This window comes from Podarcis muralis, chromosome 6, assembly GCF_964188315.1.
Source record: "Podarcis muralis chromosome 6, rPodMur119.hap1.1, whole genome shotgun sequence".
Taxonomy (NCBI): domain Eukaryota; kingdom Metazoa; phylum Chordata; class Lepidosauria; order Squamata; family Lacertidae; genus Podarcis; species Podarcis muralis.
The window spans coordinates 81,204,426-81,222,224 of NC_135660.1; the positions used below are offsets into that span (position 1 = coordinate 81,204,426).

General features: G+C 42.3%; 1 protein-coding gene across 9 annotated transcripts in view; it reads right to left on the bottom strand.

Moving 5' to 3' along the window:
• The window catches only part of ZMIZ1 (zinc finger MIZ-type containing 1), a 366,767-nt gene that overhangs the window by 152,779 nt on the left and 196,189 nt on the right, over positions 1 to 17,799 (bottom strand). The window contains exon 5 of one of the 9 annotated variants that reach the window (XM_028729168.2): positions 10,804 to 10,950. The exons of the other annotated variants lie outside the window; for them this stretch is intronic. The gene's annotated coding sequence lies outside the window, so the exon portion shown is untranslated. The remainder of the gene's footprint in view (positions 1 to 10,803; positions 10,951 to 17,799) is intronic. 9 annotated transcript variants of the gene reach the window in all.

Here is a 17,799-nt window from a genome sequence, read left to right on the forward strand (position 1 = left end):
GAAACTTGTGCTTTTTGTTGAAACTTCAACCTTGCCAACAACTTGTGCACCTAAGGTCAAAAATTAAACGCTTCCTCATGAGCTTAATGCACAAATATCAAGTATGAAAATCTTAATTAAGAAAGTAAATTTTGAAAGGAAGTCATATGTTTCTTCCTATGTGCATTCCATTTTGCTCCCAAGTTAATTTAATATTGTATAAATGAATACCTATCAGGGGCTTATAAAAATTCTACTCTGAGCAACCATGAATCATCCCCACTGATACACACATCACAGATGATTTGTTTTGATCGGCTTCCAAAAGCTTTATTTAGAAAGAAAATGCATGCATTATTTTGGTTTCATAGTGAAAGACACACACACACAAAAACAACAACAACAACCCCACACATATTACATACAAATATGTGTGTGTGTGTGTGTAAATATAATACAGGTATATACCAATAGTATAATACAGGTATGTATCATTTGTCAAGAGAGACATATTAATTTATATATAAAAGCTTGTTGACATTTAGAGGGCTTTAGGGGTTTATGCCTTTGCTTACCATGTCCCCTGGGCAGGAAAGAGTTTCTTTCCCAAGTAAGCCGGCAGAGGTCTCCCTTCTCTACTGAAGACGAGCGAGTTTCCATTCTCCTTTCACATAGCACTGCCTTGTGTTTCTTTTAAGCCTTTACAAGTCCCTACAAATCCTCTGCCTCTGCTTCCTAACAGGGAGCACTAAAACTGACACTGTCTGTCTGACCTTGTGGTTATTGATTAACTATCTCCCCATTCGCTGCCATCTTTCACACCTCTGGCGCTAGCAAATAGAGAGCTAAGGAGTAGCAGTCATACTCCATGACAGCTATGCTCAAAAAAGCCTGCCTTTGGAGATGTGGCGGGAAGTGCCGTTTGATCAAATGCTGTTCTAATGTCAAGACTAAATACCACACAGATCCCGACAACTTGTTCAGTTTAATATACATTTGCTGGGCCAATGCAGCACAAATAGCAACAAGGAGGGAGGTGGAATAATTCAGGGGTAACAGCAAATATTAAAATCTGCAAAAGACAGGGAAAGATGACAGGTTACGACTATTTAATGTCACTGATTTTAGCCATGATTGATATCACAGTATCTTTTAATATTGTGTTCAAACACTATCAATATACCTGTCTGCCCTAGAAACTAGGGGTTAAATCTGCTGCAATATTAAAACTGCTTTCCATAGGCACAAGCAATAACAACAGAAGACAAAGAGTATGCAGTTGAGTAAAATGTGGATCTAGGGGAGCAACTTATTTCCACGCAAGCACAAAACACAGAAGGCATTAAAAATTATTCATGCTTTGCATGTTAAATTTACAGTTTGACTTGATTTTTCTTAACGGAAAAGGTTTTTAAAAGCTGTTAGGTAAAAAATGTCTAAAATATGTTTAGCCACTTGTACACAATAAAAATATTCGTCATAATTGGACACCTGCCTGTACCTCTTAGGTACTTCGATCAAAAGGGTAGTGTGTTTTGGGCTTTCACAGGCCAACCAATACCAGGAGGTACTTCGATCAAAAGGGTAGTGTGTTTTGGGCTTTCACAGGCCAACCAATACCAGGAGGGGCTTCAACTGTACCAAGTGCCTACTAAGAAGAGGTTCCTAGGTGAGTTATCAGAGAAAAGCCAAGTAATGGAGGCAGATTTCCACAGCTGCAGTTCAGAGAAAATGAGCTGGAGGACATGACTACCCTGCTTGGACTCAGGTGAGAAAATGGGGAAAACTCCTGAATGTTAGGGATGGGAGGCTAAGTTCTTGTAGTGTGTGGTTTAGGATATAAAAAGTCATGGGAAAGGATCAAGCATGTGTGGGCAAACTAAGGCCCGGGGGCCAGGTCTGGCCCAATCGCCTTCTAAATCCAGTCCACGGACGGTCCGGGAGTCAGCGTATTTTTACATGACTAGAATGTGTCCTTTTATTTAAAATGCATCTCTGGGTTATTTGTGGGGCATAGGAATTCATTATTATTTTTTTCAAAATATAGTCTGTCTCCCCCCCCCCCCCAAGGTCTGAGGGACAGTGGACCGGCCACCTGCTAAAAAAGTTTGCTGACCCATGGCTCAGACAAAAGTTACCGCAACCCTTAAGAACTGCTAGGCTGTAACTCTCTCTGCATTCAGGTAAACCACCTGGAGCCAAGTGAGTTTTGTAAAGCCATTTTGTACCCCACCTGGTCTGAGGAATGAGTAAGGATAAGAGGTGTCATCTTCCTTCCGTAAACTCTGGGAGTACTTCCACACAATGTCTGCTCCCTAGTTCAGAAACTCTTAATGCCTATGAGAGGTTTACCTAAGCATCAAATTAAAGACAAAACAAATCTCTTTAAATCTGGACAAACATGAACTGGTTAAAAATAAACTGGGCTTCATTTTTACCTTTAAATTTACCAGTATGTATTACCGCTTTGTTTCAATTGTCTTGCTTTACAGAAAGCATGTGCTATGATCTCAGGGTATATGGGAAGATCATAAGTAAAACATATAACAGGCACACACACACAAGTTGTTCCAAAACTGAACATCACCACACCTATGCGTGCACTGTGCATGTCTGAGTGTGTCAAGAAGGTGATTGGATGACATGAATAGCTAATACATCAAAAAACACTTCTTTTAAGTTAAGATCCCCCCCCCCCCGCCCAGGATGCACTTGGAATACCATTTCACTTCAAAAGTTGTGGGGCTGCCAGAGATTTAAACATCCACCCACAACAACTGGTTTATTCCCTTAGTAGAAATGGTACTTCAGAAACAAAATAAGCAGCATGAAAATGTCAGGTGAAAGGTCATTTTAATCATTAAACACTTGAGGGGGAGAGGAAGTCGGTTTTAATAAAGCTTTATTTACCACAAGCAACTAAATAGCTACCGTGGGGCTGGCTTGGGGCTATTAAAAAGGGACCAGACGCAAGGCAAAGGAAGGACTTGTCAGGCCAGGAGCCGGAGAATAGATATTTGTGCGATGCGGCTTTCCATTGTCGCTCTACAAATGGGCAATAATCCCCAGAAGACTTTCTATCATCTTTGGTCTCTGAGAGCAAGCGAGCGGGTTGTGTGTGTGTGTGTGTGTCTGCCCGCACGCAGTCTCAGCGAGGGGTGGGAATGGATTTATTTAATTTATGGTGGCTTGAGCTGTGAGTGAGGGCGGTCATGCTGGGCTGTGAAAAGCCTTTCTGCAGCCCTGTGCTTTCTAATTCTTTTCCTCCCCCATACATGTCTATTAGATACGAACTCCCCCCCCCCCAGCCTCCGCCACAACGGTGGCACAACCCCATAAGCTTTGAAAAAAAGAAGAGATGACAGCTTGCATAAGCGAGCCTGCTGGACTCCGCTGGGAGCAGGAGCGGCGGTGCGCAGAAATTGTTCAATCATCAAGCACATCTGCAGTCTGATTACAAAAGCAAAAAGGTGGCGAGGTTGGCTGTGCGGAGCAGGCAGGCCTGTGATGTGACCTATGCTAGGAAGAAGGAATGAAAATATTACACACACACACACACACACACACACACACACACACAGGTTTTTCACAGGGACAGAGCAATGCTGCATCTCCAACCAAGTGTAACGTGGCTTTCAGTCCTTGCATGCTGGTCATTTGCTGGTGCAATAAAGCTTTGACTCCTGTCTTATGCCAGTGATTCTCACCTCTGCCCTGCCGAATTAAAATGGATGGCTTTCATATGTACTAAAAGCAAAAGATCCTCATTTCAAGAAATTGCCCTGCTTAGATGGATGGGTTTTTCAAGTTTACCTCTAACCTCTCAACATGCAAAAAAGAAAGGAAAAAATATAGGTCCATTTGTTATTGATAACGGAGAGCAGACAGGGCATCGGAACCCAGTATCTTGTAACAGCCAGAGAGACTGACATAAAATTAAAGGTGGAAGTGAGGTGTAAAAAATAAAAATAAACCCCAGCAACTTATGTGGGTACTGCCTGCAGGCTCACAGCTCAGTTGTATGGACGGCCACCTCCATGTGAGGCTTACCCAAGAACTGTCACAATGGCTGTTTTTCAAGCTTTCATTGGGGCTGCCAGGTATTAGAATTTGTAATATTGCAATTTGGGAGCAGGAGAAGTGAACATGGCTGATTTCTAACTCCCCTGAGTTTATATTCCACCTTTCTTGTGACAAAGCCAGACAGCTTACAACGTAATGTACATGTGTAATACAATTTTTAAAAAACATTTCCCCAAAGCATGAAAATAAACTGCATGTTTTAAGAGGAACAACCTTCTTTGATAGGGGTGCTCCATAATTGTTGGGGCCACCACAGAAATGTCCAAGTCCACACACACGTAGGTATAGTCTGAGTAAGTCTAACCATTCCCTCTTTTGTTGTTTTTGCCTGGCAACCTTATCTTTCCCTTAACCATGTTTTTCAATGACACAGCAGATGGGGAAGAGGGTGGGAGACTATAAGCAGTGTCTCTCAATGAGCTCAGGTAGAAGATTGTCTCACGCTTGCTAACATGGGGCAGTATTCAACTAAGTTTTACTCAGGATAGACCCATTAAAATCAACAACTGACAACACAAGGGATTCTGGAGAACCACCCTGCCCTAAGGAGAGAAGAGAAGAAGCAAGAACTTGGGATTTGCCCACCATGTAACTCCCTGTGTGGTTCCTCACTCCCCTCTTCTCACAACTGCCACCACAGGGGCATCTGAGGAACCATTTTTTCTTGAGGAGAGGGAAGGAGCAGAAACAGGCTTTCAAAAAGGGTCTCTTTCCCTTGCTTGCCTTTTTAAAAATTCTATAATTGTCATTGATACTCATTGTTTCAATAGGGGTTTTTATATATATATAAACTGAGGGCCACCTGAAAAGCAGTATATAAATAGATAAATGGCACATTGATTTGAAGCGTCAACAGAAAATGAAGGGAAACCATTTCTCTGCTCTAAGCAGAAGAAAATAAGCAAATTAGTGCAGGAAGTGATTTGTGTCAGGTTTTGTAAGATGAGATTGTAACAGCTGAGAAAAATGCAAATATTTGACAGTACCTCATTTACACCCATGCACACATTTTTCTGTTTACACATAAAACATTAAACTGAAATTGCCCAACATATTCCCCCCCCAACAAATTATAAGAAGGGCATTGATACTACAGATTAAATACCTGTAAACATGCAATTTACCACATACATTCTACAGCTGCAACCCTGGAACTGTCCAATAGGTCAAAAATTTGGCCCCTTGGAATAGTAACCAAGAAGAGTTGTTATCCTTTCGTTCTTCTGAGGGGAGGGCCATGTGAGTTCCTATTAGTGCCAAAGATTCTGAAAGTACTATTTCTTTATTTACAAAGGGAGAGCCTCCATCACTCCTCTGTCCCAGCATGCTTTTGTGTAATCACAAGTACTTTTTCACAAGGTACAGTTTTCGTCTGCAAGGAACTGCCTCCATCACCCGCTTAGAATAGGCCTACCACCATGTGCCTTAAAATACTCCCACTTACAAAATTTCCTCCTTTGCTTAATATCCTAAGGAAGAATTCAGTAAACTCTGAATACACAATACATGTAAATCATTCTAATAAAAGTAGTACTCATTTTTGTTTTTTCCTGCTTGGGTTTTTAATAGCACACTTTCAGCACATACATACTCTCTTCTTCACTATGGTTTAATCTATTTTGAGATTGAATTTAAAACATTACTCAAGGATGCTTATCCAGACAACCTAGTTGAATTGTCCAGACTGAAACAGCCTGCTTTTCTATTCTCAGGGGCCCCTCTATTCTCCCCGCAGCGTATTTTCCCACACAAGCCAACTCCATCTAACGTGGCCAGGCTCTATAGTAAAGCTGACGCAAACAAGCAGTAAGAGCCTCACACCTATCAATCACATGCACATAAGCACGTAGAAAATATTATACACAAAAAAGCTGCAAAAAAAAAAATCATTGAATCAGAGTTGGAAGGGACACTGAGGGTCATCTAGTCCAACCCCCTGCAATGCAGGAATATGCAGTTGGCCCATATGGAAATCAAACTAATGACCTTGGCGTTATTTGCATCTCGCTCTAACCAACTGAGCTACCTGTGCAGCTCAAAGAAGTGTTCCCTGACCTGGAATCATAACCAGGCCTCAGCAGTGAGAGCGCCGAAACCTTACTGAAAGGTTCAAATGTGAAATCTCCGCCTCTCACCATTTGTGAAACTGTGCAAGTGAAACTGTGACTTCAAATTTTATAATGGTAGAGGTAAAGGGACCCCTGACCATTAGGTCCAGTCGTGGCCGACTCTGGGGTTGCGGCGCTCATCTCACTTTATTGGCCGAGGGAGCCGGTGTATAGCTTCTGGGTCATGTGGCCAGCATGACTAAGCCGCTTCTGGTGAACCAGAGCAGCGCATGGAAACGCTGTTTACCTTCCCGCTGGAGCGGTACCTATTTATCTACTTGCACTTTAACGTGCTTTCAAACTGCTAGGTTGGCAGGAGAAGGGACCAAGCAACGAGAACTCACCCCGTTGCGGGGATTTGAACTGCTGACCTTCTGATCGACAAGTCCTAGGCTCAGGGGCGCCGACTTATAAAAAATATTGGGGGGGGGCCCATACCGGGGTCCTGGGGGAGGGAGAACGCGAGAAGCAGCGCGAGCCTCTGAGAGAACACGAGACCCCGGGACCTCAAGGCAGCGGGTTGAACACGAGACCTCAAGGCAGCGGGTTGGCCGGGTAGGCGTCGGTTCCTTGCTTGAGCAGGACCCCCGTGCCTGCCCGCCTCCCTCCAGGTAGACCGGGTAGGAACCTGTACCTTCGTATAGAAGCGCCAGGCGGCTGCAGGCAGGCAGGAAGGCAGCAGGCCAGGGTGCGTGGACGTCCCATGCCTGCCTGCCTGCCTGCCTTCTTCCAGGTAGACCGGGTAAGAGCCTGGACCTTGGTATAGAAGGCAGGCAGGCAGGCAGGAGGCTGCTGCTGCTGTTCGGTCGGCGGCTCCTTTGCTTCGCTTGCTGCCGCCCAGGCCCCGGGAGCCACAGAGCCAGCGCCGCCTGAGGAGGAATATCCAGCCCATTCAGAGACGCTGCTGCTTCTCTCTCTCTCTCTCTCTCTCTCTCTCTCTTGTTGTTGTTCCGTTCGGATTCCCCCTCCCACCCGGCGGCTCCTCTGGCGCGTCTTGGCAGCAGCGGCGGCGGCGGCAGCAGCTCCTCCTGCAAAACACTTTTCCCTCTCCCTCGGTGTGTTTGTATTTGCGTGTGCGTGCGCGCGGCGAGCGAGTGCACCTCCTGCCTCTCTCTCCCTCCCTCTCTCCCCCGCCGTGCAATCTCCTCGGGACTCTCCAGTCCTTTTGATGTCGCCGCGGCCGCAGCGCTGGCCCACCAGACTTTGCACGAAGGTTCGCGCACTAATAATTTTCTTAAATTATTGGGGGGGCTCTGCCCCCCCAATCGAATTTTTGAGGGGGCTCGGGCCCCCTCAGGCCCCATGGAGTCGGCGCCTATGCCTAGGCTCTGTGGTTTAACCCACAGCACCACCTTGCCTTGCTGGCCTGTGTTCTGGTCGCCTGACATCACTGCTCCCCATCCCCGAGTAAATGACCACGTAAGTATCATGCAGAACAGTACACTTACTGGCATGGTCCAATTACACAAGCTGTTGCTATTCCTTCCTTCCTGTTCTGCAGCCCTTATATAGCATCATCCAGATATACTGCCTCTGCTCTTTCCTCACTATGCAGGAGAGCCCAGCCGTCCACTCACAGCCAACTCATATTTCCCTTTTAGGGGTGTTTACCAACCACTTTATTCCTTCTCCTTGCCTCCCACCTTTCAGCCTATTTAGCTGCTTCTGGATTGGCTGGTGGCCACCCAGCAGGCCATGACATCATTTCCAGGTGCCAGCTGCTGCTCCTGAAGCAAGCAGTCCCTCATTAGATCAAAGCCAGGATGTGGGATTGTAGAATATCTGCTCATGGCCACATGATCAGTTTTGGTTAACCAGCTGCCATGCAGAATCTAAAACAATACAAATGCACAGGACGAGAGGCTGTGTCAGTGCACAAAGCACATTCTGGTGACATGTCAAGTGGGTTAAGACTGGCATTGAGGTAAGATAGTCCAAGTGAATCTGGATACAAAAGTTACATACCAATAGCAGAAACTAGTGGTAGGAGAAACTATTAGCTTCATGATCTGATCCGCTATCTATTAAAGCTTGTGTCAATTAATTATAATTATATAGGCATTCATTCAACAAGCTGCTGTCTAAAACCTAAGGAAGGTTCAAAAGAGAAATCCAACACCCTTTTATTAATATTTTACCAAGCAACATAATATTTTACCAGCAACACCGACCTACTTTACAAGATTGTTGTAAGAATTACTCAGTTTATAATGTATGTGACTCTCCTTGTAACATTCCAAAAACTGCTTTATAAATCACTATTACTATAAAATGGCTAATGCCACTTTTCTTGTTACTCTGCTCATGGCAAGCCACAGGCCTACCTTTTCAGTGATACAAAGACACAAGAGATTCCAATGCTTAATCTTTGCTTCCTATTCACTTCAATATCATCAACCCCCCCCCCCTCACACACCCACACACCTCTTCTATTACAAAAAAATTCCTTAGGAAATAATCAGGAAAAGCTCCATACCATTAAGGTGTACCCACTAATACATTCTGCTCTTTCCACAGCATTCTCCTATTAGTAATGATTACTTTCCATGTTGTAAATCAGCAACAAACAGAACTGCAGATCTCTAACACAAATATTCCTTATCAGCTTGCTTGGGAAATGCAGCAATGCAACGAATTCCTAGGAACAGACAAGCCACCACCCTGCCTCACCTTCAATATTCTAACATTTGTGCTTCTTAATTCGCCATCAGGTTATTGGCTGCCATGTTTACGTTGTCCTTGTATGAGGGCTGCTCTTAAGTAGCCTACAATTCATACCAAGGCAGCCCAAGATATATTGGCTGTTAGCTTTGCGCTAATTACTAACCACTGAGCAATCAAAGCCATTGTTTCTTTTACTTAATTATCCACCCCCTAGAAAAGCAATACCATTAACCAAACTTAGCAGAGTTCACTGAACACAAGAGGTTGATTCCTAACAGCCATTCCGTAGAATCACAGAATTGTACATGGCACAAAGGCCACATAGACCCAAAGCACACCCAAAGGGACATGGTTATCCACCCAAAATCAACCTCACAATTCATGCTATGCAATCCGGCATGCCACATTGTATCACAACTAAAGACAGCAGATGCTTTGCTGAAGGTTTGTTTGTTTTCATCAAACTGCTTGAAATGACTTGCATATGCAAGGCAGGTCTGGGGCAGTTCATACATTTCTGCAAAGCCAATTTCTAAAATGTACAAAACTAGCATTTCCAAGTCCGTCCCCCACACTACATGGGGCATATGTGAAACAAAGCAACACTTAAAATGGTACAGTACAGGATTAACATTACCACTGAATGCGTACTATAAACTAAGCATCACAGACAGCCCAGGTAGGTAAACCACTCTCCTCTACCCTCAGTTATCACCACCAATTCAGTTTGGGAATAAAATTATTTCCTGGCCCCAAATAGAACACAAACAATGAACATGAACAAAATCCCACTCACATAATATCCATAAGGGAAATCTAGCAAAGGGTACCTCCACACCATTCAAACTACCGTTCTATCACTATTACAGTGGAAAGGCAAGATCTTAAAGTTGGTAAACATAAACCCCTGGCCTCCCTGGGCATCTGAGGACAACTGAGGCATCAAAAAACCCTGAGTAGCCTTCAAAAATGCATCCAATGATTTTTGAATCCAATGATGAGCACTGCTCTCACAAAACTGAGGTTACTCCATAATTTTACATATTGGATACTTAGAGACCTTCTTCAGACTTCTAGTCTTCTGGTCAAGTTGTAGATATTGGTTTTTAACAAACTTGAAAGTTTCAGTCTAGATGTGCTGTGCTGTCATCAGAAGGCTACATTGGTAGAGCATGGGATTCTTTGGAAAGAAGACTCAGTACCAACCAATGAGGAGTGACAGACTAAACTAATGGGTTATGTTGAAACAGCAAAATTTATGGGAGCAATAAGGAAGCAAGGGGGGGGGGGGGCTATATCAAAGACTTGGAAAAAATTGTGGATTATTTGAAATGTTATTGTACACATATAAATTCATTAGCAGGATTAACTTAAACCAAACAGTTAAAATTAATGCTAAAGGAAAACAAGGGAGTAATTTGTAATTGAAGTACTGAAGGAAATGCCATATTACAAATTAAAATTATAAGTGGGGGAGTGTAAAAATGTACATATTTGTTGGAAAATATTGGATTGTATTTTTGTCAAAATTTATATAAAATATACCATGAGATTCTAAATCCCAGGGTCCTGGGGTGGAGCCCCATGTTGTGAAAAAGGATTCCTGCATTGCAGGGTGTTGGACTAGATGGCTCTCATGGTCCTTTCCAGTTCTAAAATTTTATTATTCTAATTCTGGTTATACCAAAAAGGTCACTACCTCAGACAGCATTTTAAAGGGATTATGCAAACTCATGGGGGGGCAACTCTATAAACATCTACGAGTTATAACAGCTGAATTTCTATGCTCAAAGACAATATAGCAGGTGATAAGGATATGAGGGCTGCGGCCTTCATGCTCTGCTTGTGGCCTTCTCATAGACATTTGGCTAGATACTGCCAGAAACAGGATACTGAGCTAGATGGGCTCATGATCTGATCCAGTAAAGCTCTTCTAACATAGGTATTAAGCAATTTGCTCTGAAAGTACCTTTCCGCAGGGGCTGTGACCATAAGAATCCCTGGGGTTTCATCTAGCCTCACACATTTGTGGCTACTGTCATGTTGTACAGCTGACATGCAGTGATGTGCCATTGATCATGCTGTCTTTGCAAGGCAAGGAGATGGATTAATGCACCTATTAGATGAAAGAGGGCGAGCCGATAAAGGAAGTCAGGACAGGTCACTGCATATAATGGGAAATTGTTTTTAGACAACGGGTTTTAATATCCCATTTAGTTTCCACATTTCAAAGCTCATTGTGGATTAAAAATGACAGGGAAATTGTTGTAGGCCCATCCACCGTTAGATCATAACATTATGTGAATGAGAGTAAAAAGCCATCAAAACTACATGGATAGCAAATTTGGTTAGAATTTTCTCATCCTCAACAGCAACTTTAAAGGCCTCTGGCTTGCCCCAAAATACAGATGAAGGTTATTGCCTGGGCATCACTTTTGTGATATATTAAGTATGCTATTAGAAGAATGATGTGTCCGGAAGCCTTTACCTGGATCACAACCAGCATGGGAAAGTATGGAGGCAGCAGAGACCACACAGTTCAGAGAATGAAAATGGGAATTAGTCATTTTTAAATTTTGTTAATTCCCTCTTTCTGAAGTGTAATATGGTGAGCACAATATGGCTATTGTGAATATAGGAAGTTGCCTTCTACTGAGACAGACTATTGGGACAACAGAGCCCAATAATGTCTATTTTAACTGGCAACAGCTTTCCAAGATCTCACAGACAAAGGTCTTTGCCATACCTTTAACCTGAGAACCTCTAAGGGACATGCCACATTGACAGACATCCTTCTCTCTCCCATTTTCTTTCAGCTTCTACTACATCCATGCTTAAATGCTCTAGAAAATACACTACCCTTTTAAAGAATATAAAAACATTCTGAGAATCAGGTGATGTAGCTGCCCCCCTAATTGAGTGTTTTTCTCCTCACTTTTGCTCCTAATGAAGTATCACATCCTATATACACACTTGGTTCTCTACTTAAGAGATGTATGTCTACACCAGTTTGTCTTTGTAACCACAACTGCAGCATTTCTCTCAATATTGCTATTAATTGGAACATGGTTAAACATTAGATCGCTGTTTATGCCAGAAAGCAAAAACGGACCTGGTGGCTGTCCCACCCCCCACCCACTTGCTCTCAGATACATGCAGGCTGTATCTGTATGAAATATGGTAGGCAAACTAATTAAAACCTGACAGATTCCATCTTTGAGACAAGCCTCCCAAGATAACAATTTGCCTATCATTATGGAGGAGCTTGATCTCCTCACAAAGGCACCTTGTCTCCAACTCCCCAACTGTCACAGTAAGTGGTTTATATTATCACACTGACTGATTTACCTAGGCTAGGCAGTACCAAGTGGAGAGCCTTGCGCTCACCCCATCCCCTCTTCTTCTTCTTTTTTTTAAAAAAAGAACACAATAACTACCTAAAGTCAAAAGAATTGCTCAGATATGTTCCAGGGTGGGATGCAGGGGTCTGGTTTAGTTCTCTAGATAACCTCTTGTCAAGAGCGGGCACATTAGATAAGAGATGACACAGGCCTCAAGCATAATGTTTCTCTCTGTCTCTCTCCAGCTACTAATGACTGATATGCTGGCCTGCTTCTGAACCCTCCGGATCTCTTTGACCAATTGCTGGGCAAGTTAGAACTATTAGTGCATACATGCAACAGTAAGGAGCAATTACTGAATTCTGTTATGCCCAGACTAGAAAATAAGCATTTACATTTTGATCACTACATAAAGCATGATTCACAAACTGAGAAGCATTCTACTTGTAGCATCCAAATCATGGAAGTAGATGTACACAGGAGAGTGAAGAAACTGTTTTAACGGTCAAGATGCTCTGCAACCTCTAGATGTCCACCCTTCTCTGACCTAGTTGCACAGGTTTGTCCTTTAAGGGTATGACCGCAGAAACACCCCTGTGCCATTAAATCAAACAATGGGAAATGAGTCTAAGACGTCCTCCTGCTTTCTACCACAGGTATACACAGCTTGCCAAATTTTGTTTTTATGCATTCAGCTAACAATTATGTTATCGGGGAATTCTGACAGATTATTGGTAGATATGTATGTATATAGGAGAGGGGGTCATCCCAAACAGACTTGTCCAATTTCATAATTTTCTTTTAATTCCTTCCCCACTTTCTGTGCAATCTTAATGTCAGATGTGCTTTGACTACAGCAACTGAACTGGTAAAAAGGTCTCTGTGGGGTCTACTGTGTGCCCAGTTAATTTGTACACAGACAGTGGTTCTTTCTTACCAGAGCACATCACTTACCAACTCCAACAGCTGGCCCTAGGACTTGTGGCCAAAGTATAGTCTGTTAATTAGCTCTTGTACATAAATGGTTGGGGGACTTGGGTATGTTTCACCTGGAGAAGAGAAGATTGAAAGGTGATATGCTAGCCATATTCAAGTATCTGAAGGGCTGTCACATGGAAGATGGAGCGAGCTTGTTTTCTGCTGCTCCAGAGGGTAGGAACCAAACCAATGGATCCAATATTTTTTTTAAAAAAAGGGAGATTCCAACCAACCATTAGGAAGAACTTTCTGACAGTAAGAGCTGCTTGACAGTGCAATGGACTACTTCAGAAAGTGATGGACTCTTCTCCTTTGGAAGTTTTTAAACAGAGGTTGGATGGCCATCTATCAGGGATGGAGGTAGATAAATGCTCCTTGTTACTAATTCTGGGCCAGAATGGCTAATTCTAGAATGGAATAGAGTGGCTTAGCTCAGAACATAACTCGGTTGGGGACACTCTTCTCATGTTAGTGAAACAGGTGTACCACACCCCTCCAGATAACATCAGTATGTTGTGGACACCACACAAATACCAAACTGCACAGGCCCTTAACTTCCACAATTATTCTCAGAAAATGAATGGTGGTATACTAACTGGATATATGTGTGGAGTGTCCACATAATGAATTAGTTTATTTACATGATGCAGGTGAGGAGAGCTCACCTCCCTCCATTCCTTTACAATGCAAAGCCTGGTGCCATCTCACAGTATTGTATCTGAACTGGGCTAATGATGTCAGCAACTGACATGCTTGTCGCTGAAAATCAGGTTGTCATATTTCATTGGGGGGGGGGGCAGATGGAAAAATGGGTCTGGTGACTAGAAGATTATTCTAAAGTCTACCCCAAAATTCCAACTGCTGGAAACAATTAATTTGATATGTCCTTAGCATCACAAAAAGTGGGTAAAAAAAAAATACACACTACAATCTAGTATATAAATCGAAGTGCTAATTTATTAGTATTTTCAGATTTCCAAACTCTACCACATACTGTTTACTACAGCTAAAAAGCTGGTATTTCTACCAGTCAAATTTGGGAGGGGGGATTAGGAAATATTCTCCAGAATTAATCACAATCAAATGGAACAGAGGAGAAAATAGCTACAGTTAGAAAAGTAGGGCACTTCAATGCCCCTGGCTTATCCCCTCTTCCTTCATAACACATTCTTTTGGGAGGAGGGAAGAGAAAGTGCTACTACAGAACGATTCTCCAGTTGGCATTAATAAGTGCCAGCCAGCTAGTAATCATGCCTTCTTAAATTTAAAATGTTCACAATGTTTCATGATTGCTGAGGTTAGAAGGAAGTTCCAATGTAATTGCACATCCTCACAACTGCTTTCCAAGCTTGTGCAGACGAAACCTTGTTGTCCATTTCAGCACTTTAAAAATGTTACACTTAAAAAAAAAAGGATTCCTAATGCAACACAACCAGGATGAAAACTTTCGAGATTATGATAATTTTCTGTTATTATTCCGCGGTCATGTCTGATACCTCCTTATCTGCCTCTCTCTTGCTAAAAGACATTTGCTGATCTTAAACCTGGCTTGAATGAATAGCAATTGTTCCCATTTGGTTTTCAAGGTACTTTTTTTTTGTTTGTCTACCCCATTCACTGGCCTGAAATCAGCAAGGCCTCAGATGGCTGTTGCTATGGCAACCCTGTTCATTCAACACTGGAGTATAATGAAGACAATGTGTTTTCCATTTAGATGAGTTTTGGAGCAAAAAAAGAGAGAAGACTTCTGCTTAACAGCTCCACAGAATGCAGGGTAATATAATCAGGTTTTCTGTAGTACCAGTTACATCATGGTGTGCTCCTAAGAGAGAGAATGTTACACCCACATTTAACCATAATTATGGTAGTGGTCAGATTAATCAAATGTGAGATTGTATTTCCTATGTTTTAAAGACTTTGCCAAAGAAAACAGAAGGGAAATATATTCACGCCGTGTTTTATGTAAAAACGGCAAATAGCCCGTTAATACTTTTTCTACTGTTGATAATTTTTTTGCCTTTGTGGACTTGATAACAGACACTTCAGATATTCCATTTAATGTGCCTCTTTTCTCAATTCTTAACTAGGAGTGGCATTTAAACAAAAATAAATGAGAGTGGTTCAGAACAAATGTATGTGAATAATTATTGATTTAAAATGGGCAGGAAACACTTTCCCCTCATTCTAGCATTCATTTGTCTTTCTTTGAACTAGTTAAACCCCAGATAAGATCCATATAGTTGCTAAGCAGAATAATATGGTGATGGCAGAAAATACCGAGAAACCCAAAAAAATTCTGCATTACTGAAATTTGTGTAAAATCATTGACCAAAATTGTTTCCTAAAGAGCTTCAGAAGTGGGTTCACTCACTTCCACTTTAAGGTCACGCTTGTCTAGTTTCCTAACATTTTATAGCTACTCAGAGCCTTTCAGGTGGCACGAAATATAAATTACATAAATAGTTCAGTTTTATCTCCAACTTTTAGAAACTACTTCTATTTATCTATTTACATTTCTTTCACAATGCCATCCCAAGGACTTTGGACAGCCAACACCATCTGATTAAAATAAATCTGTATAAAAACCAATGGAGCATTCATTGACAGTCTTTCTATACATGTCTTGTGTTGACACACAGATCTGAGTTTCATACAGATGCAAATCATGCTTGAGATAGAAACTTCATTAAACTATTAGAACAGCTGGACCAAGTCTTTAATTAATGTAACAATAAAAACCCAAATCCAGACATCTCGAGGATACCTGTGCACATACAAAAGTTCCAAGAAAGTGTCCATATCTGGATGCAAGTGAGTATCACCTGCAGTTAGCAGTTCTCAAAGTTCCCTTTCATACATTACCATAGTGGTTAGGTTGCGCCTTCCCTATGGCTTGATCCTACATTGGTCTAGTAATGTTTGAAAGGTCGAACCTCACAACAAAACATAAGGTACTACCTACAGCAGAGTCAGTGGCTCAGATGGAGATGATAGTGTCATATGCCACATCCTATCCCCAAAAATCTGGCCACAGAAGAAATGCAACCAGCGCATAACATGTTACCTGGCTCAAAGTCAACATCACATAGGATTTATTGATTTGATTTAGTTTTGAGGATATCTAGTATCTGAAGGAAATGGTCAAAGGCTAGGACTAGAGGAGGCAATATTCTTCAGAGGGCCCTGCCTATACCCTCCAGTGGGACGAGCCATCAAGTTAACCAAATGTCCTCCAGTCCACTCTTGCAAACATATTATTATTAATTACTACTACTATTTATCTGCACTTCACCCTAATCCAAAGACAAATTACAGAAAATACACTGGGTCCTGAACATATACATCTCATGTGTTAAAGGCCAGGGTAAAGAGATGCATAATAAAGTTGCCTGATACACCTCTGTGGGAAGAGAGTTCCACAATTTAGGGGCTGCCACAAAGAATGTCCTCTCTATGATTTTATTATTCCTGGGCCAACACCATCCCTGAGCTTCTGAGGGTGCTGGAACTATCAAGAAGAGCCACCTCAGCTGATATTAACACTTGAGAGGGTCTCTAGGGAAGGATGCAGTCTTTCAGATATTTGGGCCCTGAGTGGCTGAGGGCTTTAAACACTTGAATTGGGCCCAGAAACAAACTGCCAACCCATGCAGCTGTTTCAAAACAGGAGTTGTTTGTGAACTAAATGGAACACTATCCAGTGATCTTGCCGCTGCATTTTGGATCAATTGTGGTTTCCAAGTCATCTTCAAGAGCAGCCCCATGTACAGCATAATGCAATAATTCAGTCTAGAGGCTACCAAAGCATGGGATACAGTGGCCAAGTTATCACTGTCCGAAAAGGCTATAGACAGTGAACCAACTGTAATTGAAAAGGGGCATTCCTAGCCACAGAGGCCACCTGAGCCTCAAGTGACAGTGCTGAATATAGGAGCATTGGGAAAGAACAACTTGAAAGAGGTATCACTTTTTTGCGTTGTTTTTGCAAAACAAGAGGCAGCCAACTGTTACCTGCTGAAAGTAGGGGCTGGTTCACATGTGGCATGTTTGCACAAGAGGTCCATTTAGTCCAGCATCCTGCTCTCAAAGCAGCCAACCAGATGCCTATGGGAAGCCCACAAGCAGCGCATAAGCACAGCAGCTTATGCTCCCTGCAACTGGTATCCAGAGGCATACTGCCCTCTGATACTGGAACTGATGGTGCTAGAACAATTCCCCTATGAGGAGAGGGCTCCTGTTACATTCTTATGATGAACACAACTTCCAGTGGTGACACACGTCTGAATAGGCCATCTGTCGCCTCCCTTCCCACACAATATTTTCTAGCGCAGTCAAGTTCACACATTCAGTTGCCATTGATATACACTTTTTAGAAAAAAGGAACAATCATGCTTTCTCTTTATAGTTCACATATTCAATTAAGTGCAGCTACAGTTATTACATTTCATAGACACACTCATTAATGTAAGAAGGGCTGATTTTTATTTCCCTTGGAAAATGTATTCAGGCCATTTAGTGTTCCAAATAAAATGGGTACTGAACAGAAAAAAAATGTGTAAAGCACAATTTCTCCCATTCAAAGAGCAATCAAGCCACATTTTTTGTACAAATGATCAGCTTCAAGTTACCAACCTTTTTAAGCCACA